Source organism: Triticum urartu, chromosome 5A (assembly GCF_056163025.1).
Source record: "Triticum urartu cultivar PI428250 chromosome 5A, HENAU_Tu73, whole genome shotgun sequence".
NCBI lineage: Eukaryota > Viridiplantae > Streptophyta > Magnoliopsida > Poales > Poaceae > Triticum > Triticum urartu.
This window is the reverse complement of record NC_141877.1, coordinates 528,772,063-528,791,215: the sequence shown is the minus strand read 5'-3', so window position 1 is coordinate 528,791,215 and position 19,153 is coordinate 528,772,063.

Sequence of the window (19,153 nt, the reverse complement as noted above, 5' to 3'; positions counted from 1 at the left end):
TCTGTTACTACACCTACTACTCTCTTGTCAGATAGTACATGTGTTATCAGTATTGCACGGGACCCTGTGAAGCATGAGCTTACCAAGCATATTGGTGTTGATGCTTTCACTGTGTGCGCTGGAGTGCAAGACCATGTTACTGCTCTTCAATGTGTGCCTTCGGAGTTACAACTGGTGGACCTCTTCACGAAGGCCCAGGCTAGAGCGCAACATAGATTTTACCTCTCCAAACTCAGTGTTGTGGATCCACCATGAGTTTGAGGGGGGGGGGGATGTTAGAGTTATATGTATTGTAGCCTTTTGGTCTTTTGCATTCTGGCCTTTGGCCTTCCCCTGTACATGTGTATATGATGGCTTTTAGCCTCTTGGTAATATCAAGTTGCATATTCCTAATAGAAGTTTCTGCGATCTCTTCCTAAAGCTTGGATTACTCATATTAAGTGTAGCAAAATGTGGATAGTGGTTTTTTTACACACTTTTCTTGAACTGAAAGTAGGACTATTGTTTGGTGGGGCTCAGGGTCACCGGATACAATTCATCTTTGGAAAGTAGATTTTGACCTGGACTATGTTTGAGTAATACAAGTGTTTACCCACAAAAATGAAACATTAAGATCCATGCAAAAAATTATATTTATCAAAACTCTTAGAATAAGTTGTGCATTACTTTTTGTTCCCAGTAGATGAACGAATTATTACAACAAAGTGATGTTTTCTATATTCATATGAACCTATTTCTTCTCAGTCGACTGTGGCGTATTGCATTTTGTATTACATGCATGAAGATATTTCTATAACATGGCTTTTATAGAATGATCGATACCTTCTAAATTTCTTTTATAAAATAGACTCGGAAGTACTACCTCTGTAACTCATGAACTGCAAAAACGTCCTACATTAATATTTTTGAACCACAAAAACGGTCTATATTAAGTTCCAAAGGGAGTGGTTAGTTTCAAGTTGACTAAGACATACACTCCAGACTAAACAAGACGTAAATAGAATAGCTATGCAACTATTAACCCAAGACCATGTGGACTCCAGTCTTCCAGAACAACTACGCGTGCAGATGCACGATGTTTCATTAATTCGTTTCACCGAACATGTGTTGCAACACACTGGACGTGGTTATCCCATCTTCGTCATTACCAAAACGGCTGGTTGGGACGAAGCAAAATGCAATCTGCTCTGGCCGGCGTCACCAACCCCCACTCAACGCCACCGGCTTTTGAATTGCCACAAACCTGATCGGCCAGACTGGACCCTTTCTTCCCCTTTGTATGACCATCAGTGAAACTAAAGTCCTTCTGTTTCCGACCAACAGGTGACTCGGTAAAAAGGTTGTGTGAACATCTTGCATGATGTAAACGCCCCACACACGAACATCATCACTTATGTTGCGTCTTCTAGTTAAAAAGTGAAATCACCGAACTTAAACATAAACATAATCATCAAAAAGGCATTGTTATCAGGGTGATAATTTGACTAGCATGCTTTGGCATTGATTATCGGCGGAGACCTCTTCCAAGATTTCTTTAACCTTTGTGTCCAAGCGTAGTAAAGTCTGAGATGAAGTTTATAATACGTAAAGTTGAGTGGTTTCTGTGACTGAATACCTTGTTTCTTGAGTCCTAAATATTTCATATAACCGATAGCACCACCGAGAGCTATTTATCGTTTTCGAGGCTTGGGGAAGTGGTGTGGAGATATCCTAGATTAAGGGTGTCGAAGGGGGGCACGGGAGTCCAAGGTTGGTCCAAACCTTGGGCATAAGGGCCATTATTTGCATGTTGGCAATCCGTAATACCATGTGTTCACAATTTTGTTTCGCCTTTTCATAAAATAACCGAATTTAGGTTTGAAGGGTAATTTCATATTCCCATGTACTCAAGAAAGTGAAACAGTTTCCGTGTTTGGAGAAAATGGGCTGAAATGAGTCGTAAAGGCATTGCTAGGTGTTGAAACTAGCCATTACTGGTAGACATATAGTGACTAATTTTGGATGGCCGGCTCCCGCATCCGTGTCTGCAGACTGGTCTTCCCTGTCCGCGAATACTAATGAGGTGCCGATTTGCGAGTCAACGTTGAAGATGGCCTTAGAACAAAATACTCGATGAGTACTTTTGCAGTAGGCAATGGGCACTGACGTTGGCACTGATCACTAGAATTTTAGCATTAGATAAGCATGGTTTTGGTAGAGGCGGCGAATCCCGGTTTGCTAAAACAGGTGAAAGATTCTAAATCATGGTTGTAAAGAGATGTCCGCATACATATAAGATAAACATGACTTCGCGTAGAGAGACGGCCAACGTCTATCCTTTGATGGAAAATATATATTTGATGGTGGTCATAAAGGCATGCCCGCATACACATACGATGCATCAGTTTATGGGTTTTGACGAGGATAGAGACCAGTGATCTTCATGAACATCATTTGCCATCATTCAGTGCGTCGTAATCATCAAACGCAGCGCAGACGAACCTGCCGGCCGTGAGGTGAGGATATATCATCAGTTGCTGAAGAGTTTGGGTGCAAATAGAACTTGTGCAACCGAAAGCAATTTTTACTTTTTTGAAATAAAGGCAAAAGATTTGCCTCATCCAATGTGTTAGTTTAATGTGCCTTTCTCCTTTGCGTTCTCTTTTGCATGCTGTCAGTGTCACGCATGTTGATCCACCATGCATGAATAAATAAACCTGACTCGTTCCTGGAAAATTCTACCCCAGTTTGGCATGCTTGTTTCCATTACCCGAATCCGCAACCAGTTTGGCATGCAAAGGTCATAGCAGAATATTCTAGAGACGGCGCCGTCACATGTCTACTCTACTAGGATAGTACTCCTTCCAGGAGGAAGACCACGGCCAGTCGTTGTCGGAGCCTCAGAGGTTGACAAAAGTAATCTCATCATGGGTCGGCCGGAATAAACATTACGAAAAAATAGGCATGGTTGTCCTTTTTCTTTTGACGGGAAAATAGGTCCGGTCGTCAGTTTGAATTTAGAGCAAAGAGATTCTATTTTCGTCTCTTCCAGGAGAAACGTCGACCAGTATATACTACAGTATATGCCTAAGAAATAATTTTCTCCACCTAATCATATATAAAACACCCTCGTCAAAATCAACGAATGATCCCTTGCTTGCGCAGAAATTGACCAAGGAGTGGTCGTCACCTCACATAATCTATATAGTTTTACCTTTCTTTTTGATGAAGACGGCTGCCTACGCTTTTTTGACGATATCCAAACGCGAACAAGTTAATGAGGACTGATGGTCATAGTCTAGGAAAATTCGAGTGACACAACTGCAGACGATGACTCTATCTTGTTTCCTTTGGCGAGCGCGTTCAGCCGAGCCATAACCAATTGATTTGTGTTATTAGGTGTGGTAGCCTGGTAGGTGCATCCATTTGGCACGGTAATCTTGAACACGGGTTTTGTTGATTCCCGGTCGTCGTAGAATTTCTTAGTTCTCGGACGACGTCCAGTGTACATTTGGCATGGTAATTTTGAACTCAGTTTTGTTAAAACAAGACGTCACTAAATAACTATGGGACTTTTAACCCAAGACCATGTGTACTCCAGTCTTCCAGAACAACTACGCATGCAGATGCCTCATGTTTTATCCCACAAAAATGAAAAAGAGATGCACCATGTTTTGTTAATTCGTTTCACCGAACATCCGTACATGTGTTGCAACACTGGACGTGGTTATCCCATCTTCGTCATTACCATAACGGCTGGCCGGCGTCACCAACCCCCACTGAACGCCACCGGCTTTTGAATTGCCTCAAACCTGAACGGCCAGACTGGACCCTTTCTTCCCCTTTGGATAGCCATCGGTGAAATTAAAGTCCTTTTGTTTCCGACCAAGAAGCGACTGGGTAAAAAGGTTGTGTGAACGTCGAATACATGATGTAAAAGTTCCCACACATGTACATCATCACTTATGTTGCGTCTGCTAGTTAAAGAATAAAATCACCGAACTTAAACAACAAGATAATCAAGAAAAGTGGATTGTTATCGGCACGATAGTTTTACTAGAATGCTCCCGCAATCGGCGGAGACCTCTTGCCAAGATTTCTTTATCCAAGGGTAAAGTTTCAGACAAAGTTTCTAATATAGAAAGTTGAGGAGTGGTTTCTGTGACTGAATACCTTATTGTTTCTCGAGTCCTAAATTCTTAATATAACCGACAGCGCCACCGAGTGCTAATTATCGTTGTCTAGGCTTGGGGAAGTGGAGATATCCTAGATTAAGGGCACCGAAGGGGGCACAGGAGTCCAAGCTCGGTCAAAATCTTGGGCATAGGGGCCATTATTTGCATGTTCACAATCTGTAATACCATTTGTTTCACCCTTCTATTAAAAAACCAAATTCAAGTTTGAAGTGTAATTTCATATTCCCATGTACGCAAGAATGGGAAACAATTTCCGTGTTTGAAGAAAATAGGCTGAAATAAGTCATAACCAATACTTTTGTAAGGCACAAAATACACTTTCTACCTACCTCTCTCTGAAGAGGCTTATGAGGAGAAAACATGGACATCTGTCATTTCCCCTTAGGAGCAAAGCCTACAAACTCCTGTCTGGCACATATGATACCCAACCCCTCTTTAAAGACGATAAAGGGGTTTCCCACACTTTACACTATAAAGCAATCATCCCATACAACCAGCTTGCTGGGGCGCTGCACATACAAGGCCAAACGAAAAACAAGAAAAAGAAAGAGAAACAAATGCCGACACCGGCAGATCAACGAAGCGAAGATGGTCAACAACCGCTACACCTTCTGGAGAAGTTCTACCGCACACCTATCACTCCAAAGCGTCGCGTACCGAGCAACACCTTCAAGAAGGAATGCGAGGATGACGCTGTGGCTGCCCAGACTAGTCCTAGGGTTTCCCCCGGTATGCGGAGGACAGTAGAGGAGGGGCATACCCGCCCTTCAGGAAGGCCCGGCGTCGCCGCGTCGGCGCCGGAAGAGCCGCCAGGGATTTCTCCCGGCCCAAACACCCACCACCACACCGGGCGATCCAAAGTGCACCGCCCAAATTGCGCCCACCAGCATGTGCCACTAGGGTCACCAAACCAACTTCATCGTCTCACTGAGGCCACCGACAAGAGACCTGGAGGACGAAAGAGGAAAGAATGGGCTTAGGGGCATTTGCAACACAGCTGAGGGGAGGGGACCTCCTCCATCGCCGTCGCAGAGCCGACCGGATGCAGCGACAGGGGCCTGCCAGGCCCTGAGTCACCAGGCCGGACCCAAATGGGTCCGAACAGCCCCTGCCACCACACTACATCTCACCGGCCAACGAAGCCACCACCGCCCGCAGACCACCGCCACCTCATCACCATCACCACTCCTAGGAAATAGCTTATAGGTAGAATATTAGTAGTACTACTGGTTAAGTCCACGGCGCTACTGTTAAGTACCAGTAGCGCTGGGTGGAACAGGCGCTACTGGTACAACTTAGCAGCAGCGCGGGGTAGGCCACAAGGCGCTATTGTAAGTGGGCCACACCGCACCCCATGGCAGGAGATACGAGCCCACTTAGCAGTAGCGTGGGCACTCTCCCGGCACTACAGCTAATGGGCTTACCAGTAGCGCCGGCCTGTACCCCACGCTACTGCTAACGAGCCCTATCCTGTTCCTTTGCCCGCGGCCCCATTCTCTCCCTCATCACTCTCCCCTGACACTCTCTCACGCTGTCTCTCTGCCGCCACCTCGCTTGCCGCAGCCGTCGCCTGTCGTCGACCCCGAGGTATCTACGCCTCTCGCCTCCCTCCTCCGCTCCTCCCTCCTCTCGCTGCCCACTGTCCACACCCTCCCTCCTCCTCCTCCTCTCGCCACCCTCCTTCCTCCTCTCGCCGCCCTCCTCCCTCCTTCCCTCCCTCTCTCATCCGTCCCTCCACCCCCGCCCCTCTGTTCTTGTAGACAGTAGGTTTAGCAATGTTTTTTAATACATGTAGATTATTTGAATGGAGTAGAAAATATTCAATAAATGTAGGTATTTTGAATAGAGTAGAAAAGTTCCAGTAAATGTAGGTGTTTTGAATAGAATAGAGTAGAAAATTAGAAAATGATCAGTAAATGTAGGTATTTTGAACCAAATACCTTGAAGTATTTTAGGTATCAAATAAAATATAGAAATGTTGTTGCCAATTATATTGTGAAATATTTTTATTTCATTCTCACATTGCCAAATTTAGAGAGAGAGGGAGAGACCTACTTTCTTGAGAAACTAGGGTATTTAGTTATGCTTGTTGTCCAAATGAAATGTTAGGGTTGTAAGATATATTGAAATGTTTTGTCAATATAGAACCATTGAAATGCAATGAGCGCCAAGTTTGAGATTTTCTATAGAAATTCTCATGTGTGAATGCTCATGTGTGGTGCAAGGTACATCACCAACGAGCCAGTCCACGACGCCCAGAAGATCACCAAAGACACCCGCATTGTCGACAACCATTGTCTATAGTGAGTAAACATAGTCTATGTGGTTTCTTAAATACGAAAATGAAGGATATGTGCTTGCCCTAGTGGCCTATGTTTGCAGGGAACACCTCCGAGTTGCCTATGTTCTATCGGAGTGTTGATTCATTTCCGTTCTGGCAAATTTCAGGCACTCGATATGTCCTATTTTAGCAGAGGTCATGCCGGAATTTGGGGTTGACTTTAAGTCTGTCGGGGCTCCATACATGACGGTCAAAAAATCAATGAGGCAGAGTGTCCACGGTATATGAAAGAAGTGTTGGGGAATGCAGTATTTCAAAAAATTTACCTACGATCACGCAAGATCAATCTAAGAGATACATAGCAACGAGAGGGGAGAGTGTGTCTACGTACCCTCGTAGACCGAAAGCGGAAGCGTTAAGTAACACGGTTGATGTAGTCGAACGTCTTCGCGATCCAACCGATCAAGCACCAACGCATGGCACCTCCGCGATCTTCACATGTACAACTCGATGACGTCCCTCGTACTCTTGATCCAGCTAAGGCCGAGGGAGAGTTTCATCAGCATGACGGTGTGGTGACGGTGATAATGTAGTTACCGGCATAGATCTTCGCCTAAGCACTTCAATGATATGACCGAGGTGTGTTTCTGTGGGGGGGGGGGCACCGCACACGGCTAAGAGAAACTTTGGTGTGCCTTTGGGGTGTCCCCCTCCCATGTATATAAAGGGGGAGGGAGGAGGAGGCCAGCCAAGGGGAGGAGGCGCGCCAAGGGGGGGGGGGCAATCCTACTCCAAGTAGGATTCGCCCCCCCTTTCCTATTCCAACTAGGAGAAGGGGGAAGGAGATGGAGGAGAGAAGGAAAGGGGGGCCGGCCCCCGTAGTCCAATTCGTTTTGGGCTAGGCGGGCGCGCGCCACCTCTTGGCCTTCGTGCTCTCTTCCACTACTAGGCCCATGAGGCCCAATAACCCCCTAGGGGGTTCCGGTAATCCCCCGGTACTCCGGTAAATACTCGATACACCTCGGAACCATTCTAGTGTCCGAATAGTCATCCAATACATCAATCTTTATGTCTCAAACATTTCGAGACTCCTCGTCGTGTCCATGATCTCATCCGGGACTCCGAACTATCTTCGGTACATCAAAACACATAAACTCATAAATACAGATCGTCATCGAACGTTAAGCGTGCGGACCCTACGGGTTCGAGAACTATGTAGACATTACCGAAACTCATCTTTGGTCAATAACCAATAGCGGAACCTAGCTGCTTATATTGTCTCCTACATATTCTACAAAGATCTTTATCGGTCAAACCGCATAACAACACACGTTGTTCCCTTTGTCATCGGTATGTTACTTGCCCGAGATTCGATCGTCGGTATCATCATACCTAGTTCAATCTCGTTACCGGCAAGTCTCTTTACTCGTTCCATAATGCATCATCCCGTAACTAACTCATTAGTCACATTGCTTGCAAGGCCTATAGTGATGTGCATTAACGAGAGGATCCAGAGATACCTCTCCGACAATCGGAGTGGCAAATCCTAATCTCGATCTATGCCAACTCAACAAACACCATCGGAGACACCTGTAAAGCATCTTTATAATCACCCAATTACGTTGTGACGTTTGATAGCACACTAAGTGTTCCTCCGGTATTCGGGAGTTGCATAATCTCATAGTCATTGGAACATGTATAAGTTATGGAGAAAGCAATAGCAATAAACTAAACGGTCATAATGCTAAGCTAACAGATGGGTCACATGTCAATGATACGTCTCCAACGTATCTATAATTTTTGATTGTTCCATGCTATTATATTATCCATCCAGGATGTTTTATATGCATTTATATGCTATTTTATATGATTTTTGGGACTAACCTATTAACCTAGAGCCACTTCCAGTTTCTGTTTTTTCCTTGTTTTTGAGTATTGCAGAAAAGGAAAACCAAACGGAGTCCAATTGACCTGAAAATTCACGAAGATACTTTTTGGACCAGAAGAAGCCCACAGAGTAACTGAGATGGGCCAGAAGAGTCCCGAGGCACCCACGAGGGTGGGGGCGCGCCCCCTACCTCGTGGCCGCCTCGTGGACCCTCCTGACTTGTTCCCGACGCCAACACCTCTTATATATACCTAAACTTTCAGAACATAACCTAGATCGGGAGTTCCACCGGCGAAAGCCTCCGTAGCCACCGAAAACCAATCTAGACCCATTCCGGCACCCTGCCGAAGGGGGGAATCCCTCTCCGGTGGCCATCTTCATCATCCCGGCGCTCTCCATGATGAGGAGGGAGTAGTTCACCCTCGGGGCTGAGGGTATGTACCAGTAGCTATGTGTTTGATCTCTCTCTCTCTCTCTCTCTCTCGTGTTCTTGATTTGGCACGATCTTGATGTATCGCGATCTTTGCTATTATAGTTGGATCTTATGATGTTTCTCCCCCTCTACTCTCTTGTAATGGATTGAGTTTTCCCTTTGAAGTTATCTTATCGGATTGAGTCTTTAAGGATGTGAGAACACTTGATGTATGTCTTGCATGTGCTTATCTGTGGTGACAATGGAATATCATGTGATCCACTTGATGTATGTTTTGGTGATCAACTTGCAAGTTCCGTGACCTCGTGAACTTATGGATAGGGGTTGTCACACGTTTTCGTCTTGACTCTCCGGTAGAAACTTTGGGGCACTCTTTGAAGTTCTTTGTGTTGGTTGAATAGATGAATCTGAGATTGTGTGATGCATATCGTATAATCATACCCACGAATACTTGAGGTGACATTGGAGTATCTAGGTGACATTAGGGTTTTGGTTGATTTGTGTCTTAAGGTGTTATTCTAGTATGAACTCTAGGATAGATTTAACGGAAAGAATAGCTTCGTGTTATTTTACTACGGACTCTTGAATAGATCGATCAGAAAGGATAACTTTGAGGTGGTTTCGTACCCTACAATAATCTCTTCGTTTGTTCTCCGCTATTAGTGACTTTGGAGTGACTGTTTGTTGCATATTGAGGGATAGTTATATGATCCAATTATGTTATTATTGTTGAGAGAACTTGCACTAGTGAAAGTATGAACCCTAGGCCTTGTTTCAACGCATTGCAATACCGTTTATGCTCACTTTTATCATTAGGTACCTTGCTGTTTTTATATTTTCAGATTACAAAAACCTATATCTACTATCCATATTGCACTTGTATCACCATCTCTTCGCCGAACTAGTGCACCTATACAATTTACCATTGTATTGGGTGTGTTGGGGACACAAGAGACTCTTTGTTATTTGGTTGCAGGGTTGTTTGAGAGACCATCTTCATCCTATGCCTCCCACAGATTGATAAACCTTAGGTCATCCACTTGAGGGAAATTTGCTGCTGTCCTACAAACCTTTGCACTTGGAGACCCAACAACGTCTACAACAAGAAGGTTGTGTAGTAGACATCAAGCTCTTTTTTGGCGCCGTTGCCGGGGAGGTTAGCGCTTGAAGGTATATCTTTAGATATTGCAATCGAATATTTTTGTTTCTTGCTTTATCACTAGTTTAGTCTATAAAAGAAAACTACAAAAAAATGGAATTAAGGGTACCTCATATGCTTCATCTTCTTAATATCTTTCATGAAAATAAGGATTCAGATAATTGTGCCAAAATGCTAGAAGAGGAATGTATTAAAATGTTTGGCACTAGATCTTTGGATGATGAACATGATTGCAATGTTGTTAGTATGGATTCTTTGAATATCCATGATGCTAATGATATGCAAAGCCACAAGCTTGGGGATGCTATGTTTGATGAAGATGACATTTTTTGTCCCCCAAGTTTTGATGAGCAAATTTATTTTGATGATAGCATGCCTCCTATTTATGATGATTATATTGATAAAAGTGGGTTTGGAAGAGTGTCAACTTTAGGAAGTAATGATCCCACTATTTTGGAGGGTGTTGAATCTTATTGTGATAATTATGAAAGTGGGTTTGGAGAGGTCATGACTTTAGTTAATGTTAATCCCACTATTTTGGAAGAGTGTCAACTTTTCATACATGTGGATCGTGTGAAGAATATGTTTTGTGATAGCTATATTGTTGAATTTGCTTATGATCCTACTGTTGGGGAACGCAGTAATTTCAAAAAAAATTCCTAAGCACACGCAAGATCATGGTGATGCATAGCAACGAGAGGGGAGAGTGTTGTCTATGTACCCTCGTAGACCGAAAGCGGAAGCATTAGCACAACGCGGTTGATGTAGTCGTACGTCTTCACGATTCGACCAATCAAGTACCGAACGTACGACACCTCTGAGTTCAGCACACGTTCAGCCCGATGACGTCCCTCGAACTCCGATCCAGCCGAGTGTTGAGGGAGAGTCTCGTCAGCACGGCGGCATGGTGATGATGTTGATGTTCTACCGACGAAGGGCTTCGCCTAAGCACCGCTACAGTAATATCGAGGGGGACTATGGTGGAGGGGGCACCGCACACGGCTAAAAGATCAAATGATCTATTGTTGTGTCTATGGGGTGCCCCCCTGCCCCCGTATATAAAGGAGCAAGGGGGGTGCGGCCGGCCAGGGAGGAGGCACGCCAGGAGGAGACCTACTCCCACTGGGAGTAGGACTCTCCCCTTTCCTAGTTGGATTAGGACTTGGGAAAGAGTGGAGGAGAAGAAGGAAGGGGGGGGGGGCGCCGCCCCCTCTGCTTGTCCTATTCGGACTGGGGGGGCCCAGCCCTAGCCGCCTCTCCTCTCTTCCACCTAGGCCCACTAAGGCCCATTAAGTCCCCGGGGGGTTCCGGTAACCTCCCGGTACTTCGGTAAAATCCCGATTTCACCCGGAACACTTCCGATATCCAAACATAGGCTTCCAATATATCAATCTTCATGTCTCGACCATTTTGAGACTCCTCGTCATGTCTGGGATCACATCCGGGACTCCGAACAACCTTCGGTACATCAAAACATATAAACTAATAATATAACCGTCATTGCAAACTTTAAGCGTGCGGACCCTACGGGTTCGAGAACTATGTAGACATGACCGAGACATGTCTCCGATCAATAACCAATAGCGGAACCTGGATGTTCATATTGGCTCCCACATATTCTATGAAGATCTTTATCGGTCAGACCGCATAACAACATACGTTGTTCCCTTTGTCATCGGCATGTTACTTGCCCGAGATTCGATCGTCGGTATCTCAATACCTAGTTCAATCTCATTACCGGCAAGTATCTTTACTCGTTATGTAATACATCATCCCGCAACTAACTCAACTCATTAGTTGCAATGCTTGCAAGGCTTAAGTGATGTGCATTACTGAGAGGGCCCAGAGATACCTCTCCGACAATCGGAGTGACAAATCCTAATCTCGAAATATGCCAACCCAACAAGTACCTTCGGAGACACCTGTAGAGCACCTTTATAATCACCCAGTTACGTTGTGACGTTTGGTAGCACACAAAGTGTTCCTCCGGTAAACGGGAGTTACATAATCTCATAGTCATAGGAACATGTATGAGTTATGAAGAAAGCAATGGCAACATACTAAACGATCAGGTGCTAAGCTAACGGAATGGGTCATGTCAATCACATCATTCTCCTAATGATGTGACCCCGTTAATCAAATGACAACTCATGTCTATGGTTAGGAAACATAACCATCTTTGATCAACGAGCTAGTCAAGTAGAGGCATACTAGTGACAATCTGTTTGTCTATGTATTCACACATGTATTATGTTTCCGGTTAATACAATTCTAGCATGAATAATAAACATTTATCATGATATAAGGAAATAAATAATAACTTTATTATTGCCTCTAGGGCATATTTCCTTCAGTCTCCCACTTGCACTAGAGTCAGTAATCTAGATTACACAGTAATGATTCTAACACCCATGGAGCCTTGGTGTTGATCATGTTTTTCTCGTGGAAGAGGCTTAGTCAACGGGTCTGCAACATTCAGATCCGTATGTATCTTGCAAATTTCTATGTCTCCCACCTAGACTAAATCCCAGATGGAATTGAAGCGTCTCTTGATGTGCTTGGTTCTCTTGTGAAATCTGGATTCCTTTGCCAAGGCAATTGCACCAGTATTGTCACAAAAGATTTTCATTGGACCCGATGCACTAGGTATGACACCTAGATCGAATATGAACTCCTTCATCCAGACTCCTTCATTTGCTGCTTCTGAAGCAGCTATGTACTCCGCTTCACATGTAGATCCCGCCACAACGCTTTGTTTAGAACTGCACCAACTGACAGCTCCACTGTTTAATGTATACACGTATCCGGTTTGCGATTTAGAATCGTCCGGATCAGTGTCAAAGCTTGCATCAACGTAACCGTTTACGATGAGCTCTTTGTCACTTCCATAAACGAGAAACATATCCTTAGTACTTTTCAGGTATTTCAGGATGTTCTTGACCGCTGTCTAGTGATCCACTCCTGGATTACTTTGGTACCTCCCTGCTAGACTTATAGCAAGGCACACGTCAGGTCTGGTACACAGCATTGCATACATGATAGAGCCTATGGCTGAAGCATAGGGAACATCTTTCATTTTCTCTGTATCTTCTGCAGTGGTCGGGCATTGAGTCTTACTCAACTTCACACCTTGTAACACAGGCAAGAACCCTTTCTTTGCTTGATCCATTTTTAACTTCTTCAAAACTTTGTCAAGGTATGTGCTTTGTGAAAGTCCAATTAAGCGTCTTCATCTATCTCTATAGATCTTGATGCCCAATATATAAGCAGCTTCACCGAAGTCTTTCATTGAAAAACTCTTATTCAAGTATCCCTTTATGCTATCCAGAAATTCTATATCATTTCCAATCAACAATATGTCATCCACATATAATATTAGAAATGCTACAGAGCTCCCACTCACCTTTTTGTAAATATAGGCTTCTCCAAAAGTCTGTACAAAACCAAATGCTTTGATCACACTATCAAAGCGTTTATTCCAACTCCAAGAGGCTTGCACTAGTCCATAAATGGATCGCTGGAGCTTGCACACTTTGTTAGCTCCCTTTGGATTGACAAAACCTTCCGGTTGCATCATATACAACTCTTCTTCCAGAAATGCATTCAGGAATGTAGTTTTGACATCCATTTGCCAAATTTCATAATCATAAAATGCGGCAATTGCTAACATGATTCGGACAGACTTAAGCATCGCTACGGGTGAGAAAGTCTCATCGTAGTCAATCCCTTGAACTTGTCGAAAACCTTTCGCAACAAGTCGAGCTTTGTAGACAGTAACATTACCGTCAGCGTCAGTCTTCTTCTTAAAGATCCATTTATTCTCAATTGCTTGCCGATTATCGGGCAAGTCAACCAAAGTCCACACTTTGTTATCATACATGGATCCCATCTCAGATTTCATGGACTCAAGCCATTTTGCGGAATCTGGGCTCACCATCGCTTCTTCATAGTTCATAGGTTCATCATGATGTAGTAGCATGACTTCTAGAACAGGATTACCGTACCACTCTGGGGCGGATCTTACTCTGGTTGATCTACGAGGTTTAGTAGTAACTTGATCTGAAGTTCCATGATCATCATCATTAACTTCATCACTAATTGGTGTAGGCATCACAGAAACCTGTTTCTGTGATGAACTACTTTCCAATAGAGGAGCAGGTATAGTTACCTCATCAAGTTCTACTTTCCTCCCACTCACTTCTTTCGAGAGAAACTCCTTCTCTAGAAAGGATCCATTCTTAGCAACGAATGTCTTGCCTTCGGATCTGTGATAGAAGGTGTATCCAACAGTCTCCTTTGGGTATCCTATGAAAACACATTTCTCCAATTTGGCTTCGAGCTTATCAGGTTGAAGCTTTTTCACATAAGCATTGCAGCCCCAAACTTTCAGAAATGACAACATTGGTTTCTTGCCAAACCATAGTTCATAAGGCGTCGTCTCAACGGATTTCGATGGTGCCCTATTTAATGTAATGCGGCCGTCTCTAAAGCATAACCCCAAAATGATAGCGGTAAATCTGTAAGAGACATCATAGATCGCACCATATCTAGTAAAGTACGACTACGATGTTCGGACACACCATTACGCTGTGGTGTTCCGGGTGGCGTGAGTTGCGAAACTATTCTGCATTGTTTCAAATGTAGACCAAACTTGTAACTCAAATATTCTCCTCCACGATCTGATCATAGAAACTTTATTTTCTTGTTACGATGATTTTCAACTTCACTCTGAAATTCTTTGAACTTTTCAAATGTTTCAGACTTATGCTTCATTAAGTAGATATACCCATATCTGCTTAAATCATCTGTGAAAGTGAGAAAATAACGATATCCGCCACGAGCCTCAACATTCATCGGACCACATACATCTGTATGTATGATTTCCAACAAATCTGTTGCTCTCTCCATAGTTCCGGAGAAGGGTGTTTTAGTCATCTTGCCCATGAGGCACGGTTCGCAAGTACCAAGTGATTCATAATCAAGTGGTTCCAAAAGTCCATCATTATGGAGTTTCTTCATGCGCTTTACACTGATATGACCTAAACGGCAGTGCCACAAATAAGTTGCACTATCATTATCAACTTTGCATCTTTTGGCTTCAACATTATGAATATGTGTATCACTACTATTGAGATTCATCAAAAATAGACCACTCTTCAAGGGTGCATGACCATTAAAGATATTACTCATATAAATAGAACAACCATTATTCTCCGATTTAAATGAATAACCATCTCGCATCAAACAAGATCCAGATATAATGTTCATGCTCAACGCTGGCACCAAATAACAATTATTTAGGTCTAATATTAATCCCGAAGGTAGATGTAGAGGTAGCGTGCCGACCGCGATCACATCGACTTTGGAACCATTTCCCACGCGCATCGTTACCTCGTCCTTTGCCAGTGTTCGCTTAATCCGTAGTCCCTGTTTCGAGTTGCAAATATTAGCAACAGAACTAGTATCAAATACCCAGGTGCTACTGCGAGCTCTAGTAAGGTACACATCAATAACATGTATATCACATATACCTTTGTTCACCTTGCCATCCTTCTTATCCGCCAAATACTTGGGGCAGTTCCGCTTCCAGTGACCAGTCTGCTTGCAGTAGAAGCACTCAGTTTCAGGCTTAGGTCCAGACTTGGGTTTCTTCTCCTGAGCAGCAACTTATTTGCTGTTCTTCTTGAAGTTCCCTTTCTTCTTCCATTTACCCTTTTTCTTGAAACTGGTGGTCTTATTGACCATCAACACTTGATGCTCCTTCCTGATTTCTACCTCTGCTGCCTTTAGCATTGCGAAGAGCTCGGGAATTTTTTTATACATCCCTTGCATATTATAGTTCATCATGAAGCTCTTGTAGCTTGGTGGAAGTTATTGGAGAATTCTGTCAATGACGCTATCATCCGGAAGATTAACTCCCAGTTGAATAAAGTGATTCCAGTACCCAGACATCTTGAGTATATGCTCACTGACAGAACTATTCTCCTCCATCTTGCAGCTGTAGAACTTATTGGAGACTTCATATCTCTCAATCCGGGCATTTTCTTGAAATATTAACTTCAACTCCTGGAACATCTCATATGCTCCATGACGTTCAAAACGTCGTTGAAGTCCCGGTTCTAAGCCGTAAAGCATGGCACATTGAACTATCGAGTAGTCATCAGCTTTGCTCTGCCAGACGTTCTTAACGTCGTCAGTTGCATCAGCAGCAGGCCTGGCACTCAGCGGTGCTTCCAGGACGTAATTCTTCTGTGCAGCAATGAGGATAATCCTCAAGTTACGGACCCAGTCCGTGTAATTGCTACCATCATCTTTCAACTTTGCTTTCTCAAGGAACGCATTAAAATTCGACGGAACAACAGCACGGGCCATCGATCTACAATCAACATAGAAAAGCAAGATACTACTAAGTTCGTGATAAATTTAAGTTCAATTAATCATATTACTTAAGAACTCCCACTTAGAAAGACATCCCTCTAATCTTCTAAGTGATCACATGATCCAAATCAACTAAACCATAACCAATCATCACGTGAAATGGAGTAGTTTTCAATGGTGAACATCACTATGTTGATCATATCTACTATATGATTCACGCTCGACCTTTTGGTCTCAGTGTTCCGAGGCCATATCTGCATATGCTAGGCTCGTCATGTTTAACCTGAGTATTCTACGTGTGCAAAACTGGCTTGCACCCGTTGTAGATGGACGTAGAGCTTATCACACCCGATCATCATGTGGTGTCTGGGCACGACGAACTTTGGCAACGGTGCATACTTAGGGAGAACACTTTTTATCTTGAAATTTAGTGAGAGATCATCTTATAATGCTACCATCAATCAAAGCAAGATAAGATGCATATAAGATAAACATCACATGCAATCAATATAAGTGATATGATATGGCCATCATCATCTTGTGCTTGTGATCTCCATCTCCAAAGCATCGTCATGATCACCATTATTACCGATGCGACACCTTGATCTCCATCGTAGCATCGTTGTCGTCTCGCCAATCTTATGCTTCCACGACTATCGCTACCGCTTAGTGATAAAGTAAAGCATTACAGGGTGATTGCATTGCATACAATAAGTCGACAACCATATGGCTCCTGCCAGTTGCCGATAACTCGGTTACAAAACATGAGCATCTCATACAATATAATTTAGCATCATGTCTTGACCATATCACATCACAACATGCCCTGCAAAAACAAGTTAGACGTCCTCTACTTTCTTGTTGCAAGTTTTACGTGGCTGCTACGGGCTTAGCAAGAACCGTTCTTACCTACGCATCAAAACCACAATGATAGTTTGTCAAGTTGGTGATGTTTTAACCTTCGCAAGGACCGGGCGTAGCCACACTCGGTTCAACTAAAGTTAGAGAAACTGACACCCGCCAGCCACCTGTGTGCAAAGCATGTCGGTAGAACCAGTCTCGCATAAGTGTACGCGTAATGTCGGTCCGGGCCGCTTCATCCAACAATACCGCCGAACCAAAGTATGACATGCTGGTAAGCAGTATGACTTATATCGCCCACAACTCACTTGTGTTCTACTCATGCATATGACATCTACGCATAAAACCTGGCTCTGATACCACTGTTGGGAATGTAGTAATTTAAAAAAATTCCTACGCACACACAAGATCATGGTGATGCATAGCAACGAGAGGGGAGAGTGTTGTCTACGTACCCTCATAGACCAAAAGCGGAAGCATTAGCACAACACAGTTGATGTAGTCGTACGTCTTCATGATTCGACTGATCAAGCACCGAAACTACGGCACCTCCGAGTTCTAGCACACGTTCAGCTCGATGACGATCCCAGGACTCCGATCCAGCAGAATGTCGGGGAAGAGTTCCGTCAGCATGACGGCGTGGTGACGATCTTGATGTTCTACTGTCGTAGGGCTTCGCCTAAGCACCGCTACAGTAATATCGAGGTGGACTATGGTGGAGGGGGGCACGACACACGGCTAAAAGATCAAACGATCTATTGTTGTGTCTATGGGGTGCCCCATGCCCCCGTATATAAAGGAGCAAGGGGGGTGCGGCCGGCCAGGGAGGAGGCGCGCCAGGAGGAGTCCTACTCCTATCGGTAGTAGGACTCCCCCCATTTCCTAGTTGGATTAGGACTTGGGAGGGGGAAAGAGTGGAGGAGAAGAAGGAAGGGGGGGGGGCGCCGTCCCCCTCTCCTTGTCCTATTCGGACTGGGGGGAGGGGGGCGGCCCAGCCCTAGCCGCTTCTCCTCTCTTCCACCTAGGCCCACTAAGGCCCATTAAGTCCCCGGGGGTTCCGGTAACCTCCCGGTACTTCGGTAAAATCCCGATTTCACCCGGAACACTTCCGATATCCAAACATAGGCTTCCAATATATCAATCATCATGTCTCAACCATTTTGAGACTCCTCGTCATGTCCGGGATCACATCCGGAACTCTGAACAACCTTCGGTACATCAAAACATATAAACTCATAATATAACCGTCATCGCAACTTTAAGCGTGCGGACCCTACAGGTTCGAGAACTATGTAGACATGACCAAGACATGTCTCCAGTCAATAACCAATAGCGGAACCTGGATGTTCATATTGGCTCCCACATATTCTACGAAGATCTTTATCGGTCAGATCGCATAACAACATACGTTGTTCCCTTTGTCATCGGTATGTTACTTGCCTAAGATTCGATCGTCAGTATCTCAATACCTAGTTCAATCTCATTACCGGCAAGTCTCTTTACTCGTTCTATAATACATCATCCCACAACTAACTCATTAGTTGCAATGCTTGCAAGACTTAAGTGTTGTGCATTACTGAGAGGGCCCAGAGATACCTCTCCAACAATCGGAGTGACAAATCCTAATCTCGAAATACGCCAACCCAACAAGTACCTTCGGAGACACCTGTAGAGCACCTTTATAATCACCCAGTTACGTTGTGACATTTGGTAGCACACAAAGTGTTCCTCCGGTAAACGGGAGTTGCATAATCTCATAGTCATAGGAATATGTATAAGTTATGAAGAAAGCAATAGCAACATACTAAATGATCGGGTGCTAAGCTAACGGAATGGGTTATGTCAATCACATCATTCTCCTAATGATGTGACACCGTTAATCAAATGACAACTCATGTCTATGGTTAGGAAACATAACCATCTTTGATCAACGAGCTAGTCAAGTAGAGGCATACTAGTGACAATCTGTTTGTCTATG